This window comes from Hyperoodon ampullatus (assembly GCF_949752795.1).
Source record: "Hyperoodon ampullatus genome assembly, chromosome: 4".
NCBI lineage: Eukaryota > Metazoa > Chordata > Mammalia > Artiodactyla > Ziphiidae > Hyperoodon > Hyperoodon ampullatus.
In genome coordinates this window covers 4959972-4981159 of record NC_136917.1, presented here as the reverse complement: position 1 = coordinate 4981159, position 21188 = coordinate 4959972, and positions in this window count along the sequence as shown.

Sequence of the window (21188 nt, the reverse complement as noted above, 5' to 3'; positions counted from 1 at the left end):
ACTTTAAAAAAACACAAAAACACACACCCGCACTCACCTCACCCACACCTCATCGTGGATTTTCTGATGCTGAATTATGTATATTAAAATTTCATAATTCAGAGCAAGTGACAGTTCTGGCAGAGATGGCCCTTGATAACAGTCGGTAGCTATCTTTCTAGACTTTTAAATGTACACCTATACTTTCTTCTATAAATAAGATTATATTGTTCTGTCATTTCTTTTTCATGTAATGATGTAAGTACACGTGTATATCATTACATAAAGGTATATCGTACATATTCTGCGGTATGTATGTTTCATAATTTATGTAACTATTGCCGGGTCTTTAGGTTGTTCCCAGTCTTTTTCTATTATAAATAACTCTGAGATAAACATTCTCATTCACACCTCTTGGTATACATGTCAGATTATTTACTGAGATTATTTGCTAAGGATAAATTCCTAGACATGCAATTCCTGGAACCAAAGGGGTTTTGTATCTAAAGTTATATATAAACTTATATATAAGTTATATCTATACCGTAATGCCTTTGTCAGAGGCTAGAACAGTTTACACTCCCACCTGGAGCATATGAGAATTTCCCCTAATTGATAATAATGATGAAGTAACAATGACAATAATAGCTAACACTTACTGAATATTTATCATGCATGGGACATGGTGCTAAGTGCTCTATATGAATTATATCATTTAATCTTCCAAACAACTCTGTGAAGTAGGTGCCATTATTGTCCCCATTTTGCCAAGGAGGAAACTTGAGGTTCAGAGAAGTTAAGTAACTTCCTCAAAGTCACAGTGCCCCTGTGTATAGTTCGTATTTACTCCCAAGGCAACTTTCATCACCATTTAAACAGATTTCCAAAAGTCCTCCATAATCCCATTACCCTGACACTATAACTATTTTTACTTTTTTAATTGTCTTCCTGCCTCTTTCATTCATCTCTCTCCTCTCTCATCCTTGCTTTCTTTCCCACGACTCTAATTATAGCAGGTGTATAATAGCCATAGTCACTATATAATGCAATATTCCATTCTTTTTTTCTTTACTCGGTATTAGTTTGTAAACACAGTCCCATGTTTCTATTAAGCTGCCATGTTTATTGTTAGAAATGGCTGCATAATGTTTGCTGTTGGACTTTTAGGGGGAGCTCAGGTTACCCCATTAAATGAGAGGCCACAGTGAGCTTCTTTGTATGTAGAGAATTTTTTAAAGTAGTTCCTTGAGCTAAAGCCCCAGGATGGGATTACAAAGTTATGGAATCTGGAACATTCTTACAGCTCTTAATATGTTTTGCCATGTTGAGACTGAATTGGTTTAGCCCCAGATTGCCTGGGTGCTGAAGTTCTCGGAACCCAGAATTTAGAACATCTTTAGTTCTTTTCCCCCAGACATTCTGCTTCCCAACATCATGAATTGTGCCACCTTGAGATTCTCTTTCTTTCCTCTTTAAACAATCTTTATGGAGGAAAGGGTTTTTAATTTTCTGTTTATAAAAGCAATAGATGTTCATAGTAGATCCTTTGGGAAGAACAAAGCACAAATAAACTAAAAGCTACCTATAATCCCACCATGGGGTCTTGTTTTTCAGTTGTAAAATTAATACATACTCAGTGTTTAAGGAGACAAAAGCTCAAAGCTGGGTAAAGTAAAGGTGAAAGACCCACACCCCTACATCTCCTTTTCCAGAGCAGTTGCGCTTTAATTCAGTATATAACCTTCTGGACATTTCCCACATGCACACAAACTTATTTGTGCTTATCCTTTTTTTTTTTTTTCCTGTTCTTTTTAACAAAAATGAAATCCAAAGACACTGTTTTGTCTTGCTTTTTTCCCCACTTAGCAGTATATCATAGACATTAATGGATCTTATTTCTTCATGGAAACTGAAAACTATCCCATTAATTCTTAAAAGGGACTTTCCAAATGGAGAAATCCACTAATAAGAAACATGTCATACCGGTCTGGGCATGGGGAAACAATAGACCATTTGCCATCTCCCTGTGATTTCACAGAAGTATGGGATGTAGGTTCGATGTAAGATGGTTAGGGAGGCTAGGGAGGCTTAGGGAAAGGGGTGTAGTCTCCCGAAATCCCCTGGGGTCTCTAGGCTCGGAGGAGGTGTGCCCTTTGCAGAATCTCACCTTTATGCCTTGGCCTGCGTAGAATGACTGCTCACTTTTCACCGTCTTTCCAAATTTGAATTGTCTTTCCAACTCCTCCTCCTCCCGGGAGTCTTCTCTGATTACTCCAACCTGTAGATTGTCCTTTACAGGAATCCCCCAGGTGTATACCAGCTGCTTGTAATTGCTCAGGGGGAAACCTGGGCTTTTGAGTCACAGTATTAGCCTTGAGACTTCAGACACACAATCTTTAGTCATTCAAAAAATACTGAGTACCTACTGTTCACTAGATTCTGGAACTACCAAGTATCTGTCCTCAAATCTTGTGAGAGAACCAGCCTAGTAAACAGGCAATTGTAACACGGTGTGATAACTGAGATAAAGCCTGTAACATTGGGGTATTGTGGGAAAACAGAGGCATCACCCTGATCACCTCTTAAGGGTCAGGGAAGGCGGATGTGAGAGATTGGCAAATAAGCCAAATCCTTAATTTACTCATTATTAAATGGGGATAAAAATACTTGTCTTCGGGCTTCCCTGGTGGCGCAGTGTTTGAGAGTCCGCCTGCCAATGCAGGGGACACGGGTTCGTGCCCCGGTCCGGGAAGATCCCACATGCCTCGGAGCGGCTGGGCCCGTGAGCCATGGCCGCTGAGCCTGCGCGTCCGGAGCCTGTGCTCCGCAACGGGAGAAGCCGCAACAGTGAGAGGCCCGCATACCGCAAAAACAAAGAACAAAACAAAACATAACAAACAAACAAACAAAAGTACCAAGAGACAAAGGTCAATTGGCCTAGCTAGTTTGTATGCAACTCCTGGGGGTGGGCGGAGCCTCTTGATTGACAGTCCCATGAATACCCATGTGCAGCAAGGGGAGGGGTAGCTCTTCAAGGAACGTGGAAAGAACATGGAAAGGCTCATACAGAGGAAGGGGAAATGCATGCCGGGCAGGCGAGAACCCTAAGTCCTCTCTATAATTTCTCAACACCCCAGAACTGGGCATGCCCACCCCCATATCTCCTGGTCTGATCCTTGGTGGGGCCATAGCCAGCAAGGAGGAGGACGCAAGGGAGGTAGGTCCAACAACATCCAAACAACCTCACCTCCAAACTTACAACCAGAGCACCCCATGACTCTTAAAAATATTGCTTCAGGCCAAAGTCAAATGCCGGAAGCTCTTCATCCAGTTCCTGTGCAATTATTCATTGCCCCTTCTCCTGCCGCAGGCTCACCGTGATTAATTCCTGTGGCAGCCCTAGGAATCACTCCTAATGAATTTCTAATGAACTCATTTGTTGTTAATGCAGTGTGTAATTCCGCAGGACACTCATTATAATTTAGCCTTATTAAGTTATTGGGAACTACTATTGCTCTAAGCTCATAAGCAGGAGAAAAGTAATTATCCGGAGTAGGCAGTTAAATTATGAAAAGGATTGGCCATTCAGAGGAGGCCAGGAAGTGGCCACTCCTATTTTTTTCTCCTTGGGGTGTACTGCTCTACAGAGAGGAATGGGCTGTGTGGGTCCTTGAGCTAAGACATGAGTGCCCTTCCCGACTTTATATTCTGAAATGTCAGAGCTGTGCAGGCTGCAGCCTGCATGGTGGGATTTTAAGGACCATTCAAAGGTGGCCCTGCCCCCAAATGGTCTATTCCACTTGCCTACTGCTTGGGTCTGAACTTCCATCATAGGGATGGATTCCTTTGCATCAGAGGCCCTGCTGCAGGTTGAAAGATGACCTATGGCACGCCTCAGAGTTCACGAGGCAGTCACAGGTAAGTTATCTTATCTGATCATCACAGCATTCCAATTACTGTCATTATACCTCCTTGACAAATAAGAGACTGAGATTCACAGAGGTGACACGACTTGCCCAAGGTCGCTGGGTGCCAGAGCTGGGAACAGAACCCATGGCTCCCACCCCCAGGTGAGTTAGCTCTTCAGCTCGCCTCTCATTTACTGCCTGGCATGCTTTTCCTGCACATGACTCATACTGCCACCTAGATCAGACGTTCCTTGAGGTGGGAGCTGGTTCTATGATCCCCTTCCCCTATTTGACTGGCCTTGGTTCAGAGGATGGGCTGCAAGACTCCCTTGGTAAGGGTAGGTCAGGGCTCCTGAAGACACCTGGAAGATTCCATCCTGCACAAGTTGATTTCATGTCTCCTTTCCCCACTTCTCCCTGAAATTTTCTCTTTATTCTCACTTTCTTACAACCAACTTCATACTTTTGGCTAAAATGTAGATTAAAGTCTTTTTTTTGGTTTGAAATCATTTTCTCCTGCTGATAAAAGTAACATATGCTTTTTGCATAAAATTCTAAAAAAGGAAGAAAAGCCTAAAAAACTATAAGGATCATCTGTAATCCCATCACTCAGATATAACTATTGTTTACAAGTTGGTGTATGTATCCTTCCAGACCTTATTGGCACACATAAATATACATGCCAACCTTTTACCCAAAATGAGATTGTATCATATGTGCTATTTTAGAACTTGCATTTCATTAAAGTTAGAAATAGGAAATTTCTGTAGAGACACAGATGTAGAGAACAAACGTATGAGGGGAAAGCTGGGGTGGTGGTGGTGGTGATAGGATGAATTGGGAGATTGGGATTGACATATATACACTAATGTATAAAATAGATAACTAATAAGAACCTGCCGTATAAAAAATAAATAAAATGCAAAAATGCAAAAAAAAAAGAAATAGGAAATTTCTGGAAGACGAATTTACATTATCAGATGATAAATAAAAACTAAGTTAACAAAAATATCCTTGGTAGGACTTCCCTGGTGGTCCAGTGGTTAAGACGCTGCGCTTCCACTGCAGGGGGCGAAGGTTCAATCCCTGGTCAGGGAAGTTCCTCGTGCCGCCAGGTGTGGCCAAAAAAAAAAAAAAAAAAAATTCCTTGGTAACTCCTCTGGGTTATGGGAAGATACAAGAAGGGGGATTGAGAGAATAACGTCCAAAAAGCCTCATATGCAAGACAGAAAGGAAATTTGCTTATTGCTACCTTTTCTTCGAAAATGTCATTTAGGGACTTCCCTGGTGGTCCAGTGGTTAGGACTCCGCGCTTTCACTGCTGAGGGGCCCGGGTTCGATCCCTGATCGGGGAACTAAGATCCCACAAGCCATAGCGCAGCCCCCAAAAAAGAAACCAAACATCTTGTTTCTCAGTCTGATGCAGGAGTTTGGCATGAGAAGACCAGTGGATGGAAGATGAAGGCTTAAGTGCAGAGTCGCTTGGCACTGGGGGTCAGGGTGAGTGGACGGGGCTGTGGAGTGCAGAGATGAACCCAGGGGCCCGACATGGCCTTTGCCCACCTCCCCGGCCTCATTTTCTGTCGCACGCTGACTCTCTGCTGCAGACTCCTGGTCACTGGAATCTCCCACACTCACTATGCTGTTTTGCACCTCCGTGCCTTTGCATACACTGTCTCTCTCCCTAGAGTGCCCACTGCCATAAATGGTGAAAATTCACTTTCATGCAATGTCCAGGTCAAGTGTTTGCCTATGAGCAAAGCCAGAAGAGGCCCTTGGAGGGCAAACTAGCTTAGGCTCCCTCACAGCATAGGTTTTGTGTCAGTGTAGAAGGAGATGCTGGGCAGGTGGGGGGAGGTTTTCTTTCCCCTTTGAGGGTGGAAACAAACTTCTCACAGCCTTCCTTGGTTCTGTGTTGAGTTCAGCAACCATGACTATGGGGCTGCACATCCAGGTCACACTGGAATTGTCCTCCTGCCTCCTGGGCCATGTTCTGGTCTGCAAGTCCCTCTTTCCTATCTCTATTCAGAACTTTCTGTCAGTCCCATGTGAGGTGCTGTTGGCCTCTGCCAGTGGCTTCTCACTGCAGCCAAGGAGGCCCTCAGAGCTGTATGTTTGTTACAGCTATTCAGACGTGGGCAGGAATAGGTAAATTCACGTTGACATTAACGTGACCAGTGTTTGTCTCTGTGCTTCTCTGTATAAAAATGCACATGGCACAGGTGCGTTTATGTCTGCGGTACTGTACACAGGAATTGCATGCATGTGTAACAAAGTATGTGTAGGTCCCCCTGTATCTGTGTATGTAGAAGGATATATGCTTCCTTTGTGTATGGGTGTGTATCACTGTGTATACATGTGGAGTATTATTATGTGCTTGTGTATACATGCAAAGCAGAGTGCACATGTGCTCAGCTGTGACTTTCTGAGTATGCCTCTGGATCTGTTTGTTCATAGGTACGTGAGAGTGTTTATTTACTGAAGGGAGGGTAGATATTAGTTGGAAGCCTTAGACTTCAAGCAAAAACAAACAAACAACCCTCCCCAAACAATAAGTAAATTTTATCTCTCTTGACTGGAATTCCAGAGGTGGGGAGGGAGGACTCTCAAGTTGACTGATTGCCTCGATCAATAATGTCTTTAAGGGCCTGTCCACCTCTCCACTTTGCTTAATTCTGCATCCTCATGGTCACAAAACAACTGTAGCATTTCCATATCCCACACTCAGACATTAAGAATCCAGCGACTGATAAACGCATATTTGCTTCTAGGGTGACTTTCCTAAGAATGAGGAAGTTTTCCCAGAAGCCCAATCCTACCTCCCCCCGTGTCTCATTGGCTAGAACTAAACGTTGCCAAAGCTAAACCCATCTTGGAGAGGATGAGACCACCAAGTTTGGTTTAGACTCATCAGGATCCCTCTCCTGGAAGTGAGGATGGTATCAGCCTTTCAAAGCACAAGGCTGCTTGGAGGAAGGGTATCCTAGTACAGGGGACCTCCTGGTGTTCCTGTGGTTAGGACTCTGGGCTTTCACTGCTGAGGGTCTGGGTTCTATCCCTGGTCAGGGAATCCTGCAAGCTGCGTGGTGTGACCAAAAAAAAGGAAGTGCCTAGTACAAAGGTATGTGCATGTATGCACACATGTCACACATGTTTGTGTACATGGGTTTGTATACATGAACATAAGTATGTAATATGTATGGGTGTTTCAATGACCTATTGTTGCATAACAAACTATTACAAAACATAATGCCTTAAGACAACTATTTAAAGTTTTATTTATTATTTACCATCATTCTGTGGGTCAGAAATTTGGGCAGGGTGTGGCTGGGTGGTCATTTGCACCAAATGGCATCATCGGCGGTCACTCACAAAGCTACATTCCACTAGTAGCTAGGCTGAGCTAGAAGGTCTAAGAAGGCTTCCCTCCTGTTTCTGACATGTTAGTGCACATCAGCATGGCTCCTCTCTCTCTTTATATGAACAGCTTGGGCTTCCTCACAGCATGGTAGTCTCAGAATCGTTGCACTTCTTTCGTGGCAGCTGACTTCCAACAAGGAGGAAGTAAAAGCTGCCAGTGCTCTTAAAGCCTGGATTCAGAAATCTCAGAATGTTGCTTCTTCCACAAACATTCAAGAGGAAGGGAATAGAATTTACCTTCTGATAGGTAGGGCAGCATGCACATGCAGAGAAGAAAAGAATTAATGGCAGCCATCTTTAGAAATGATCTACCACAGCAGGAGTATGTCTTGAACATGAGGGTGAGTGTATCTGAGTGTGTGCAGTTTTGCTTGTGTGTGTGCGTTTTAAGGATTGTGGGTTATGTGTAGGTGGCAGTGTGTATGTTAGTGTGAAGGTGTGTATGTAAGTGTCAGTTTACACATGCATGCCTCTTTATGTGCATATATGCACAGGCAGGTGGGTAAGTATGCGTGGAGAAAAGTGCACATACACACAAGGAAGTGTGCACACGTGTGCAGGTGTAAGCGTCCGCCTGAGCCAGGGGCCTGCGTATGTGTGCATACATAGGGGGAAAGTTGATAGGGTGGACCTGCCGGGGCTGTGGCCTTCCTGAGACTGCAAATCCTGGCCAAGGGTAACAATCTAATCATTACTGGGAACTTGTCCTTGACTGGAAGGTCTTGGGTCCTGAGCCAGGCAGAAGACTCAGGCCTTATCATAAACTAAAACCACACTGCTGGCAGTGGAGGAGGAGACCTACCACAGTTTTTGATTCCCGAGAGCCTGCCGTTTTCTACTTGGGACACCACTGGTCTCCAATAGCCAACAGGAAAGCTTAGCTGCCATACTGCCTCCCTCCGTGATCCCCACCCCAGCCCCACCCATGGGGCTGTAAACCTCAGGACCGGACTTCAGAGAGACCAGGAAGCGGAGCTCAAGGCTGCTGGCAAGGTGAGGCCTCCTACCCCAGGTAGGCCCTGAGCCCTTGGCTTCTCTTTCACTCTCTACAGCGCATTTCCCAGTAAAGACAATATGGCGGGGGCAGGAAGCAGGGAGGGAAAGGCCTGACACTGCAACTCCCCTATGGAATTTCACTCTATCTCCACAGTGAGCTCTGAAGCAAGGGCTTTGTGGGTCTTTTTATAGATGAGGGAAAGGATGCTTGGAAAGGGAGAGAGACTTCCCCACAGTCACACCCCTTATAAAGAGCAGAGGTGGGATTTGAACTCCAATCGGCCTGATTCCAGAGTTCACAGTCTGTCAAACAGGAACACAGATGTCCAAACATCTTGAAGGAGAGAAATAACTCCTCAACCTGCAAAACATGAAAGCACAGTTCAGGCTCAGTGAGGAGCCAGGTATCCGGCTAGAATTATTTTTTTTCTGCCCACAGATCATCTCTCAACATTGATTAAAGCCATTCAGGGGTTACTCATTGCTATGAGGATAACGTTTAAAGCCAGTCTCCTTATTGCAGCTTACAAAGCCCCAGACGGTCTGGCCGCCGCCCACCACCCTTGTCTTCTTTGCTTCAGCCACCCGGGCCTTCTCTTTATTCCTTAAATCTACTTATATATATGTCCCTCTCTTTTTAATTTTTTGGCCATGCCACGCAACATGTGGGATCTTAGTTCCCCGACCAGGGATCGAACCTTTGCCCCCTGCTTTGGAAGCATGGAGTCTTAACCACTGGACCGCCAGGGAAGCCCCATATATATGCCCCTCTCTGCCTCAGGCCTTTGCACCTGCTTGGCCTGCTCTCAGCTTAAATGTCACTTCTTCTCCTAAGGAAAGGTTCATTTTGTTTAGGCGTGTTGATGGTGTTGTGATTATATTTTTCTTTTTAAAGAGTCCTTATCTTTTAGAGATACATATTTACAGATGAAATGATAAGAGGCCTGGGATTTTCTTTCAAAATAACTGGGTGGGGGTGAAGTGAGGGAGTGGGTGTGGTGCAGAGGCAGAACAAGATTAGCCGTGTTGTCCACTGTGGGAGCTGATGGGTGCATATGGGGTTCATGATAATATATTCTCTATTTCTGTATGTGTTTGAATTCTTTCATAAGAGATTACAAGAGCTTGTTCAAGAATGAATGGGAAAAACAAGTCACTTCCTCAGAAAAGCCTTTCCAACCCAGAGGCTAGGTCAGGTCCCCTTTTCTGTGCTGCCATGTGCTGTCTCCTTCACTGCACTTATGCTAAGTGTAATGACACTGTTGGCTAGTTGTGTGTTCACAGTACCTCTCTGCCCCACACACAGCAGAAAGTAGTTACGTCTGCCTAAATCCTGCTTCCGTCCCAGAGCTCATTTGGTGAATAAATCAATGACAAGTGAATGAATGAATGAGTTCAGAGACAGTTCACCATGGGAGCTGGTCTAGAAAAGGCAGCTTCCTAAAGAGAGGGAAGAGGAAGAGGAGAAAGGAGTGAAAAGGAGGGGGACAGAGAGGGGAGACGCATCCCAGGTGGATTCTCTCCAACCCAAATATATTACATTATATCATGTCCTATTATGTTGTATTACATAATTTTTTCTTTGGTCACCATTTCCTTTCATTAAAGAGAGGGGTTTTTTTTTTTCTTATTTTTTATGGCTGCGTTGGGTCTTCGTTGCTGCGCGCGGGCTTTCTCTAGTTACGGCAAGCGGGAGCTACTCTTCGTTGTGGTGTGCGGGCTTCTCATCGTGTTGGCTTCTGTTGTTGTGGAGCACGGGCTCTAGGTGCATGGGCTTCAGTAGTTGTGGCATGCGGGCTCTAGAGCACAGGCTCAGTAGTTATGGTGCACGCTTAGTTGCTATGCGGCATGTGGGATCTTCCCGGACCAGGGCTCAAACCCATGTCTCCTGCATTGGCAGGCAGACTCCCAACCACTGTGCCACCAGGGAAGTCCCTAAAGAGAGTTTTTAAATTAATTTTCAAAACAGGTAACACATGCACGTTTCAATATTCAAGAGTAACAAAAGGAGCTGCAAAGAAAATCTCCCTAGGGAATTCCCTGGTGGTCCAGTGGTTAGGGCTCTGCACTTTCACTGCCGAGGGCCCAGATTCAATCCCTGGTTGGGGAAGTAAGACCCCACGAGCCACGTAGCAAAGCCAAAAGAAAAAAGAAAATCTCCCCTCACACGCAGGTCTCCTGCCACCCTGATCCCCCCCACCCCAGGTAAACAAAATGATCAGTTTTGTATGTGTCCTTCAGAGCAATCTGATGCATATATACACAAAGATGTATCCATTTTTATGTGTATATATATTCCCCCCTTTGTCATGCTTTGATTTTTTATTTAATACAGCTTAAAGAGTGTTCCATGTTGATACCAAAGACGTCCTCATCCTTTCTTACAGCTGCCTAGTGTTTCATTCTATGACTCCACCATATTTGACCAGTCACCTACTGAAGGGGCGTTTATGTTACTTCCAACTATTGTAATCACAAACAAAGCTGCAGTGGAGGGCTTCCCTGGTGGCGCAGTGGTTGAGAGTCCGCCTGCCGATGCAGGGGACACGGGTTCATGCCCCGGTCCGGGAAGATCCCACATGCCTCGGAGCGGCTGGGCCCGTGAGCCATGGCTGCTGAGCCTGCGCGTCCGGAGCCTGTGCTCCGGAACGGGAGAGGCCACAACAGTAAGAGGCCCGCGTACGGCAAAAAAAAAAAAAAAAAAAGCTGCAGTGGAAAATGTTGTGCATTATTTACTGTTGTCTGTAGGATTAAGTCTCCTGAAGTAGAACGGCTGGGACAGAGTATGTGCTACATCCTGGCAGAGCCACCTCCCAGCACGTTGGAGACTGCCTCCCCCTTCCCCCACCCCTGGGCTGGTTTGAAGGGAGCTCAGGTGTAGCCAGGCCAGGAGGAAGGGTGGAGCCATTCCCAAGGGAAGCCCATGGCAGGAAAACACAGATGAGGCACATGGGGACAGTCCTGTGACATCGGCTGGTAACACAGACCTCTCCCCCAAGTAAGGGTGCAAGCAGAGGTGGCCTCTGCCCACCACAGCAGGAAGAGCTGGAGCCTGAGAGTCTGAGGCTCCTGGGCCCAGGTCTGCCACCTCAGCTTGACAGGTGGCCTTCAGCAGGCCACTTTCATAATGATAATGGCTCTCTCCACGCACAGTGCTAAGCACTTTGCATGTGTCACCTCCCGCAGCCCTAAAAGGCTGGAACGTCTGCAGCCTGAGCTCAGAGAGGTTAGGGAACCCACTCAAGGTGGTCCAGCTCTTAAGTGACAGAGTGCGGATATAAAGCCAGACTCAACGCTCTGTTTCACGGCCTTGGATTAACCCTCAGCGAGGTAAGGCAACGAGACCCTGACTAAGCCTCTTCCAGCTCAGAAAGTCACGTGGTCTGTGACTACGCAGGGAGGGGCTCAATCAGAGAGGATAACTGCAGGTGGGGGTGGAGATGTGGAGCCCCCTCCACAGAGACGGCCATGTCCAGCCCCACTTCTTGCAGGAAGACCTGAATGGGAGAGAGAGAGGGACAGGGAGAGAGGCTCCAGCAGGCGGACACGCAGCAGAGCCCAGCACCGCCATGCCCACCTCTGGCCGCCAGTTCACGGGGATGCGGTGGCCTGGAACGCCCTCTAGTGGCGCGCTCCGCAGCCTGGCCTGGGAAGGCTGGGCCCAGGGGAGGAGGGGCCGCCTCCTTTCCACCAGGACCGTCTCTGGGCCCAAGCGGGCCCGCGGCTTCTCCCGGAAGTGTCCTTCCGCGGAGGGAAGCCAGCTTACTAATAGTAACAATGAGTCGCCCTCAAAAAGAGTCACAAAGAGACTGATAAAAGGAGGGAAAGGATTCTTGAAGCCGTGGACTCATCATTAGAGTCATGGAAAGATGTCCAAGTCCCCCAAGTGTCCTCCCCACTGTGACCAGGGACATCCTTGCGTTTGCCTCTGTTGACGTCTTTGCACCTTTTCAGGGCCGTCCTGTTTGCGCCTGCCGTCCCACCACCATGGGCTGAGCCGTCCCTGCCTATGAGCCTCGCTGAGCGCAAGGCCACAAAGCCTGTGATGAGACACGGAGCCATAGCAAGGACAGGGGCTCTTGAGGCTATCGAATTGTTCATTCGTTTGTCTATTTGATAAATATTTATGGAGCTCTACTATGTGCTGGCCACATGAGGATGCAGACATTAATGACAGGCGAGGAATTGAGATTCCAGGTGAGGCAGGCAAGAAAGAAACAAGGTAAGACAAGTGGTCAAAAGTGCCTTGAAGACTACACAACAGGCGGAGGTGCCGGAGTGTGAGGAGACTGTTTTCAGACGGGGTGGGCAGGAAGGCCTGTCTGGTAAGGGACACCTTAATGCTGAGGACACAGGACTGGGGAGAGCAGGCAGGGGAAACTTCAGGTAAAAGATGGGGGCTGGGGACCACATACGCTTGAAGGTGTGCCAGGGGTTTGGATTTGATTCTGGGGGCCGAGGAAGTTAACTGGAGCGCTTTGAGCCCGGATGGCGTGATCTGAATTGCAATTTTAGTAGGTCATTCCATCTGCTTCTTGGAGCACAAACGATAGGAAGGGTGAGGGTGGAAGCAGGGAGGCAGCCACGGGGAGACTCCAGGCCTCCGGACACAGAGGGATGGTTGCCAAACCAGGGCGGGGAGGGGTCAGGTTCTGATGAACCTGAGAGGCCGGCTGGACAGGACCGGCTGGTGGGCTGTCTGTGGTGGGGAGGGGATGATGGAGACCAGGCTGGTGCCTCCCCGTCCCCCACCCCCCACCCCTTCCAGCCTGGGGATGGGGCCACTGAGTCATCTCCCTCAGGTCACTTAGTGGAGGGGCAAAGGACCCTAGACTCCATTGCCAGAGGCCCCCAGGGCTGTAGCTTGGTGTGTTCAGAGGCTTGGGACCTGGGGCCAGAGGGGCTTCCAGCCTCAAAGAGCTTTTTTCTCTTCCCCTCCATCTGCAGTCTCTCTCTGTCTCCTCCCAATCTCTCTCTCCCTTTCTCTTTCTCCCTCTCCAGCTCTTGCACACACACACACACACACACACACACACGCAGTTGACTGCAGCCTTATGGGAAGGAAGCCTCCAGCAGAGACAAAGGGTCTCCAGGGACAGAGCCAGAGGAGCTGACCGTGGAGTTGTGCAAGGAGGGAAGGCAGCCTCTGCTGCCTTTCACATTCCACCTCCTGCTCTTGCTGCCTCCACGCCACCCTCTCGGCTCCTGCAGCATTTCCCCCAAGACCCAGGATTCTCAGCTGGAGGCACTTTTGTCTCCTTGGGTCATTTGGCAATATCTGGAAACATTTTTGATTATCATAATTGAAGAGGGTCGGCCTCTAGTGGGTGGAGGCCAGGGATGCTGCTAAATATCCTTCGAGGCACAGGATGGCCCCCCACAACAAAAGGATGATCTGGCCCCAAAAGTCAACAGTGCTGAGGTTGAGAACCTGGAAGAGACTGTCCTCTTGATCGCAGTCACACTCTCATCACACTGCCATTTACCAGGCGATCTCTCTGTGACCACACGGCGCCTGCGTTATCTCTTGCAGTCTCTCGCTACACTGGAAGGTAGGAAGCCACTGAGGCTGGAGCTAAGGGAATGTGGCCATGAGTAGGGGACAGGGGAGAGAGATGGGCTAGATGGCCCAGGGCCCTCTAGGTAAGGTTTGGGATTTTATTCCAAGTCAACTAGGAAGGCTTCCAAGGTTCTAATATGCATTTTCAACAGATCACGGTAGCCCCAAAGCAGCTCTTCTCCCTCCCCTAAATGATAGATTCAGGATATATTTTCGAGGATGAATCAAAACAACTTGCCAACGTATTGGGCACGGGGGAAGGGACGGGAGGAGACCTAGAGGGCTCCTAGGTTTGGAGCCTATGCAACCAGTTACGTGGAAACTGTTCTCAGTTGAAAGGCCTCAGTTTAGGGGTCAGATAGGCCCAGATTTCAATCCTCAACCTCTTCAAGCCTCAGTTTTCTGTTCTGAAAAATGGGAGCAAATGACAGGTGCACATAATGGGTATTAATTATAGCTTGTCCTTTGACCAAAGAGTTTACAGATATCTAGAAAAATAGTATTCTGTTTGAGGTCACATTGCTAGACTAAGCAACTCTAAGTTTTATCAGACAAAAAAGCAAGGAAACAAAGAAAGGGGTTCTGGAGGCTGACCTAACACCCAGTTCAAATCTGGGCTCTAAGCCTCACCTTCTTCTTTTTTTTTTTTTTTTTTTTTTTGCGGTATGCGGGCCTCTCACTGTTGTGGCCTCTCCCGTTGCGGAGCACAGGCTCCGGACGCGCAGACTCAGCAGCCATGGCTCACGGGCCCAGCCGCTCCGCAGCATGTGGGATCCTCCCAGACAGGGGCACAAACCCGCGTCCCCTGCATCGGCAGGACTCTCAACCACTGCGCCACCAGGGAAGCCCCTGAGCCTCACCTTCTTACCGGTGAAGTAGGAATATGTCATCTTGTTACCCCAAAACTGGGTTCGCCTCTAGGTGGGTGTTGAGCCAAAAGACACAACCAAGCCAAAGAAAGGAAGAAGGAAGGATTTATCACTTACAAGTAAGGAGAACACTGGGGATTTTTCCTAAAGCAGTGTCTCCCCAACAGCAACATTGGGGAATTTTTAAGCCAAAGGTACATGCATATTTATGAAGGGGCCTGGGCAGTCCAAACTTCAGTTGATTGAAGTCAGGAGGGTCAACATCATCATTCCCTCTTCCACCTGGGTGGGGGCCTTAGTTCCTGCAGAATGCAAAAACGTAATCAGATTGTTACTATACCCCTTGAGGAGGAACTGGGACTGTTTTATCACTGAACTATTGTTTCATGACTGCTTTTCCTTTGTTCTGCATTCCATCACCTCCCTTAAGGTCACTGATTACTGAGACCTGTTCAAGGGCAAGCTTTGTGCCCCAGGTTAGATCACAAAATGATTTAGGCCAAAAATGGCTTCTTTTATGTCAAGAAAGCCATGCCTGGTTCTCCTTATCCCGGACCCCTTATCCTATCTGCCTACAATTTCTATCTCCTGAGCCTGAGCTGATTGAATGAGATTTGCATGTTGAGCAGCTAACACAGTGCCTGTCACATAATTGCACTCAGGAAATGAGGGGAGTGTGGGATGCAACAAGACACCATCCTGACCTCTAAGGCCCCATCTTCTGCTGGAGACACGTACCAGCTACAACATGGAGAATGACATCAATTATGTAGTAGCTTCATCTGTGGTCTGACATCATCTCCCCCCACCCCCCACAACCATGCTGAAGTTTGTCAGTGTTTTGCAGATGAGAAACAGCACCAGAAAAGTGAAGGAATCAGCCCCAAAGCCCACATTACAAAGCCTGGGGTTACAAACTGATTTAGTGCAGCCTGCTAGGTTAGGAACACTTTCTGTGTTTTTAAGTGAAAGAAAAAAATATATAAAAAGAAAATTTTCTTGACACCTGAGAATTATAAGAAATTCAAATCAGCTGCCATAAACAAAGTCTTATGGGAACACAGCCCCGCTCATTAGTTTACTATCCTCCATGGCTGCTTTTGCTACAAGGGCAGAGTAGAATAGTTGTGACAGAGAATGCCTGGTCTAGAAAGCCTAAAATATTTATCATCTGGCCCTTCTTAGAAAAAGTATGCTGACCTCTGCTGGGAAGCACAGCTGCACTGCAACTGTTCTGCCCCCAAGGATGCAGAAAGGATAAATACCATCCCGAGATAACCCAGGGTCCACCTGAAGGCTACGAGGAGGGAAGAGTTTCAAATCCGGAGAAGGTAGGTCATTGCAGGGACTGCCTCAACCTGGAGGGACCTTGGAGAAATTGAGTCCAGCGTCCTCTCTTATTTATTTATTTTTTATAAATTTATTTAATTTATTTATTTTTGGCTGACTTGGGTTTTCGTTGCTGCGCACGGGCTTTCTCTAGTTGCAGTGAGCAGGGGCTACTCTTCGTTGCGGTGCATGAGCTTCTCATTGCGGTGGCTTCTCTTGTTGCGGAGCACGGGCTCTAGGTGCGCGGGCTTCAGTAGTTGTGGCACAGGGGCTCAGTAGTTGTGGCACAGGGGCTCAGTAGTTGTGGCTCACGGGCTTAGTTGCTCCGCAGCACGTGGGACTTGGGGCCAGGGCTCGACCCCATGTGCCCCTGCATTGGCAGGCGGATTCTTAACCACTGCGCCACCAGGGAAGTCCCAGCGTCCTCTTTTAACATGAGAAAAGCTTAGGCCCAGAGACTGGAGGCAACCTGCCCAAGGCCACTCAGCATGTGGCCAACAGCCAGGTTGGGGGCTGCCTCCCGCGGGGAGGAGTGGGCCAGTGGGCCGGGATGCGGGCGCCTCGGCCCCTGGGGCCTATAGGGTTCAGTTGGGCCGCGACCGGGGCTGCAGCGGGGATTGGCGGAGGCCCTTAGCTGGCGGAGGCCCTTAGCTGGCGGGGAAAGGGAGGTACCTAAGTCTCGGCCTCCGCCCCCCGCGCTCCGCTCTCCGCTTGGTGCCGCACGCGGCTTCTGCCCCGACTGCGCTGCCGCCGGGTTCTAAGGCGAGTCCCACGCTCAGCCAGCTGGCTGCCTGAGCCAGGAGGTTCGTCCAGGCATTTCTTTTTCTTTTTCTCCCCGATTTGGCAAAGCAGGGAAGACACACCCAGCTGCCTAGGGCTCTGAAAGCAGCAACTGATCCGCCTCTGGTTGGGGGATCTCCTGGCTGATAAGGAATCGGGAGGAGCCACCGGAGGGCAGTCGTGGGGTGCGCGGTGGCTCCAGCCGTGCGGCTGGAATCCGAGACCCGCCCCAGCCTGTTTTCCTCCGGGGTGAACTGGGCGGGCCGCCCCGGAGGAATTCAGAAGCTCCTTCCTCTGGCTTCCTGGCGAAATAATAGAAGTAATAGCAAACATTTATTAAAGGTGTGGCTCAGAATAGGAGCTGTGAGAGTAACCGTTTGTGGAACTGTTACATCCTTCCCCACCAGGAGCCCGAGCTTCCATCGGCATCTGTGCTCCATAACCGAGACCCTGATTCCCACAAGCCCGGACACAACTAATCTGACTCCTTCTGCGACCACCCTGCCATGGTGATGTCAGGAGCCCACAGTCCTCATCACAAAACTGCTGATTCTCAGCCTCTTCTCTGCACGTTCTCTTCCCCTTCCTGGCCTGAAACCTGCCCTCCCCTGCCCACCCCCCCAGGACCCTGTTCCCTTACGGTCCCCTCAAGGGAAGCTGTTAATTTCCCAGGTACTCCCGTAGATCAGGGTCTGGGGGTACGGTCACTCCCTTGCTCTTGCAACGCATTTTCCTCCCCTCTCTTTCCACATTGCTTCCTGTGGACTTATTACTGCCAGTCTAGACAGCCCACCACCCCTCTTGTTACTCTTTTCTACAAGCTTCTCACAGGCAGCTCTTACTGGTCAGACATCTTCTCATGTAATCCTGTTGTTACCCGAAAACTGGGTTCGCCTTTTGGTGGGTGTCAGAAAAAGATACAACCAAGCCAAAGATCAGGAAAAGGAAAGGTTTATCACTCGCAGCAAAAGTAATAACACTTGGGGATCTTTCCTAAAATAGCGTCTCCCCCAAAGAGCAAACTTGGGGAAGTTTTAAGCTAAGGGTACATGCATATTCATGAAGGGGCCTGAGCAGAGGAGAATTCAGCATAGAATTGGGGCCATGATTGATAAGAGTCCAAGTTTTAGTTGATTGAAGTCATGTGGGTCAACATCATCATTCCTGTCCTTCCCCTGGGTTCGGGCCTTAGTTCCTGCAGAACTCAAAGACTGTATTAAATTGTTATGTATATCCCTTGAGCAGGAACTAGGACACTGTTTTTTCACTGAACTATTGTTTCTTGTTTGCTTTTCCTTTGTTCCTGCATTCCCTCGCTTCCCTTAAGATCGCTGATTACTGAGACCTGTTCAAGGGCAAGCTTTGTGGCCAGGCATAGATTACAACATGGCTTAGGCCACAAATGGCTTCTTTTATGTCCAGAAAGCCACGCCTGGTTCTCTTTCTCCGGGTTGCCCCTACCCTATCTGCTTACATCGCTGTGGTGACCTATAAGGCCCAATGATCTGGGCCCCATGACCTCTTGTCTTAGTCTGTTAGGGCTGCTGTAACCAAATACTACAGACTGACTACTGGCTTATAAACAACAGAAATTTATTTCTTATAGTTCTGGAGGCTGAAAGTCAGAGGTCAGGGTGCCACTGTGGGGGACAAGGAACTCTCTGGAGCCTCCCTTATAAGGGCACTAATTCCATGAGAGCCCTTCTGACCTAATCACCTCTCAAAGGCTCCCACCTCCTAATGAAACCATGGAACTCAGATTGGGACTTGAACCCACAGTCTTTTAATCCCACAGTCTATTAATTGAGATCACACACCTGGCCTCAGGACTTAATGAAGCTCAGGTTCTTGATGTCTCATCACAGAAAGAATTCAGTGAGGGACAGAGTGATAGATAAGAAGTGGATTCATTTAGGGAGAAACACACTCCACAGACAGAGTGTGGGCCATCTCAGAAGACAAGAGAGGCCTCGGGGTATGGGGTTGTCAGTTTTTGTAGGGGTGAGTAATTTCATAGGCTAATGAGTGGGAGGATTATTCCAACTATCAATATTTTGGGGAAGGGATGGGGATTTCCAGGAATTGGGGCCACCACCCAATTTTTTACCATCTTTGGTCGGCCTTGGCACTGTCATGGTGCCTGTGGGTGTGTCATTTAGAGTACTGATGCGTTACAGTGAGCCTGCAATGAGGCTCAAGGTCTACGGGACGTTGACTCACATCCGCCATCTTGGACCTAGTTTGATCTAACCAGTTTTTGTCATGTCCTATGGCTGTGTCATTCTTTTAAAGGTTGTGCCCTGCCCCCTTCCCTCCTGTTTCACTACTACCTTCACCTTGGGTGATTTTTTTTTTTTTTTTTTTTTTTTTTGCGGTACGCGGGCCTCTCACTGTTGTGGCCTCTCCCGTTGCGGAGCACAGGCTCCGGACGCACAGGCTCAGCGGCCATGGCTCACGGGCCCAGCCGCTCTGCGGCATGTGGGATCCTCCCGGACCGGGGCACGAACCCGTGTCCCCTGCATCGGCAGGTGGACTCCCAACTACTGTGCCACCAGGGAAGCCCACCTTGAGTGATTTTAACATATAAATTTGGGGAGAACACGAACGTTCAGAGCCTAGACCTTTTTTGACTCATCTCCTGCTACTCCAGTCAGCCACACTGGCCTTCCCCATTCCCTCCACATGCTTGTGTTCTCACCACAGGACCATTGCACTGGTGGTCCTTGCTTCCTGGGAAGCTCACTCCCTCACCTCCCATATTTGTTTCAGTCCCCTTCTCAGTGCCCACAGGACGCACTTTTCCTCATTATTTTAGTCTCCTTAGGGGCCGGAGGCTGCGCTGTCGAAGAGGGAAGGAATTTGTATCTGTATTGCCCTGTGATCTATACTCTGCACCTGGGACAGTGCCTAACACACAGGAAGCACTTCAGTAGTAGTTTCAGAATAAATGAAACCAGATTCTCCACAGCCTTTAGGGCCTTTGCCCTAGCAGTTCCATTCCTCCAGCTCTTTGCAGTTGAAAAGTCAAGGTGGGACTTCCCTGGTGGTGCAGTGGTTAAGAATCTGCCTGCCAATGCAGGGGACATGGGTTCGAGCCCTGGTCCGGGAAGATCCCACATGCTGCGGAGCAACAAAGCCCATGCGCCACAACTATTGAGCCCGTGCTCTAGAGCCTGCGAGCCACAACTACTGAGCCCACATGCTGCAACTGCTGAAGCCCATGGGCCTAGAGCCCATGCTCCACAACGAGAGAAGCCACCACAATGAGAAGCCTGTGCACCGCAACGAAGAGTAGCCCCTGCTCGCCTCAACTAGAGAAAGCCCGCGTGCAGCAACGAAGAATCAATGCAGCCAAAAAATGAATAAATAAAAGAAAAGAAAAAGAAAAAGTCAACGTCCCTTCCCTGTGCTGCAGCCCCCAGCATCTCTCACATTTTCCTGATAACACTTATCATCACCTGATAAGTTTAGTGTGTGTCTCCCCTACCTGGTAGTAAAGTTGACTGTCTCCCCTTCCTAGTATCTCCTAATAGGCATACAACAGGCTCTCAGTAAGTACTAACTAGATCAGAATTTCTCCAATGCCACACTATTGACATTTTGGGTTGGAAAATTCTTTGTTGTGGGGATTATCTTGTGCACTTGGGGATATTTAGCAGCATCCCTGGTCTCTACCCACTCAATACCAATAGCACACCTCCCCCTCCCCACCAGTTAGGACAAAATGTCTCCAGGTATTGACAAATGTTCACCAAGGGGCAAAATCACCCCTGGTTGAGAACCACTTAATTAGTTGAATGAATGAATGAGTGAATGAATGAATGCACTCAATTCTGAGCTCTACCTTGAGCTCTTTTCTCTACTCCCTAGCTTAAAAAGTGCTTTCCTGCAGAAAGATCCCAAGCTCTGTTGAGAGAGAGCACAGAAAAGGCCTGGCCATTCCTTTCCTCCCAAAACAATGTCCCAAAGCCTTACACCCTGTTTTGGAGGCTGGAAGTCAGAGATCAGGGTGCTACCATGGTGGACAAGGATCTCTCTGGAGCCTCCTTTATAAGGGCTGTAATGTCCTCCACCCCCCACCTCCCACCATTCCCCCCAGTTTTATAGGTTTATAATTATTCAATACCTAGAGGTGTGTGTGTGTCTCTCCAGGGTAGGGGTGAGGATGGAAGATGGAACCATCCCCTCCCGTACCCAGTCGTTTCCAGGTTAATAGTGGCATTACTATACCTCTCCCCTACCCTCCAACCCAGCCCTGAATACTAAAGAAGGAGGAAAAATGTCCATGAATTTTAATTTTAATTTTTTCCTTTCTTAAAAATTTAATTTCTAGTTTATATTGAGTAT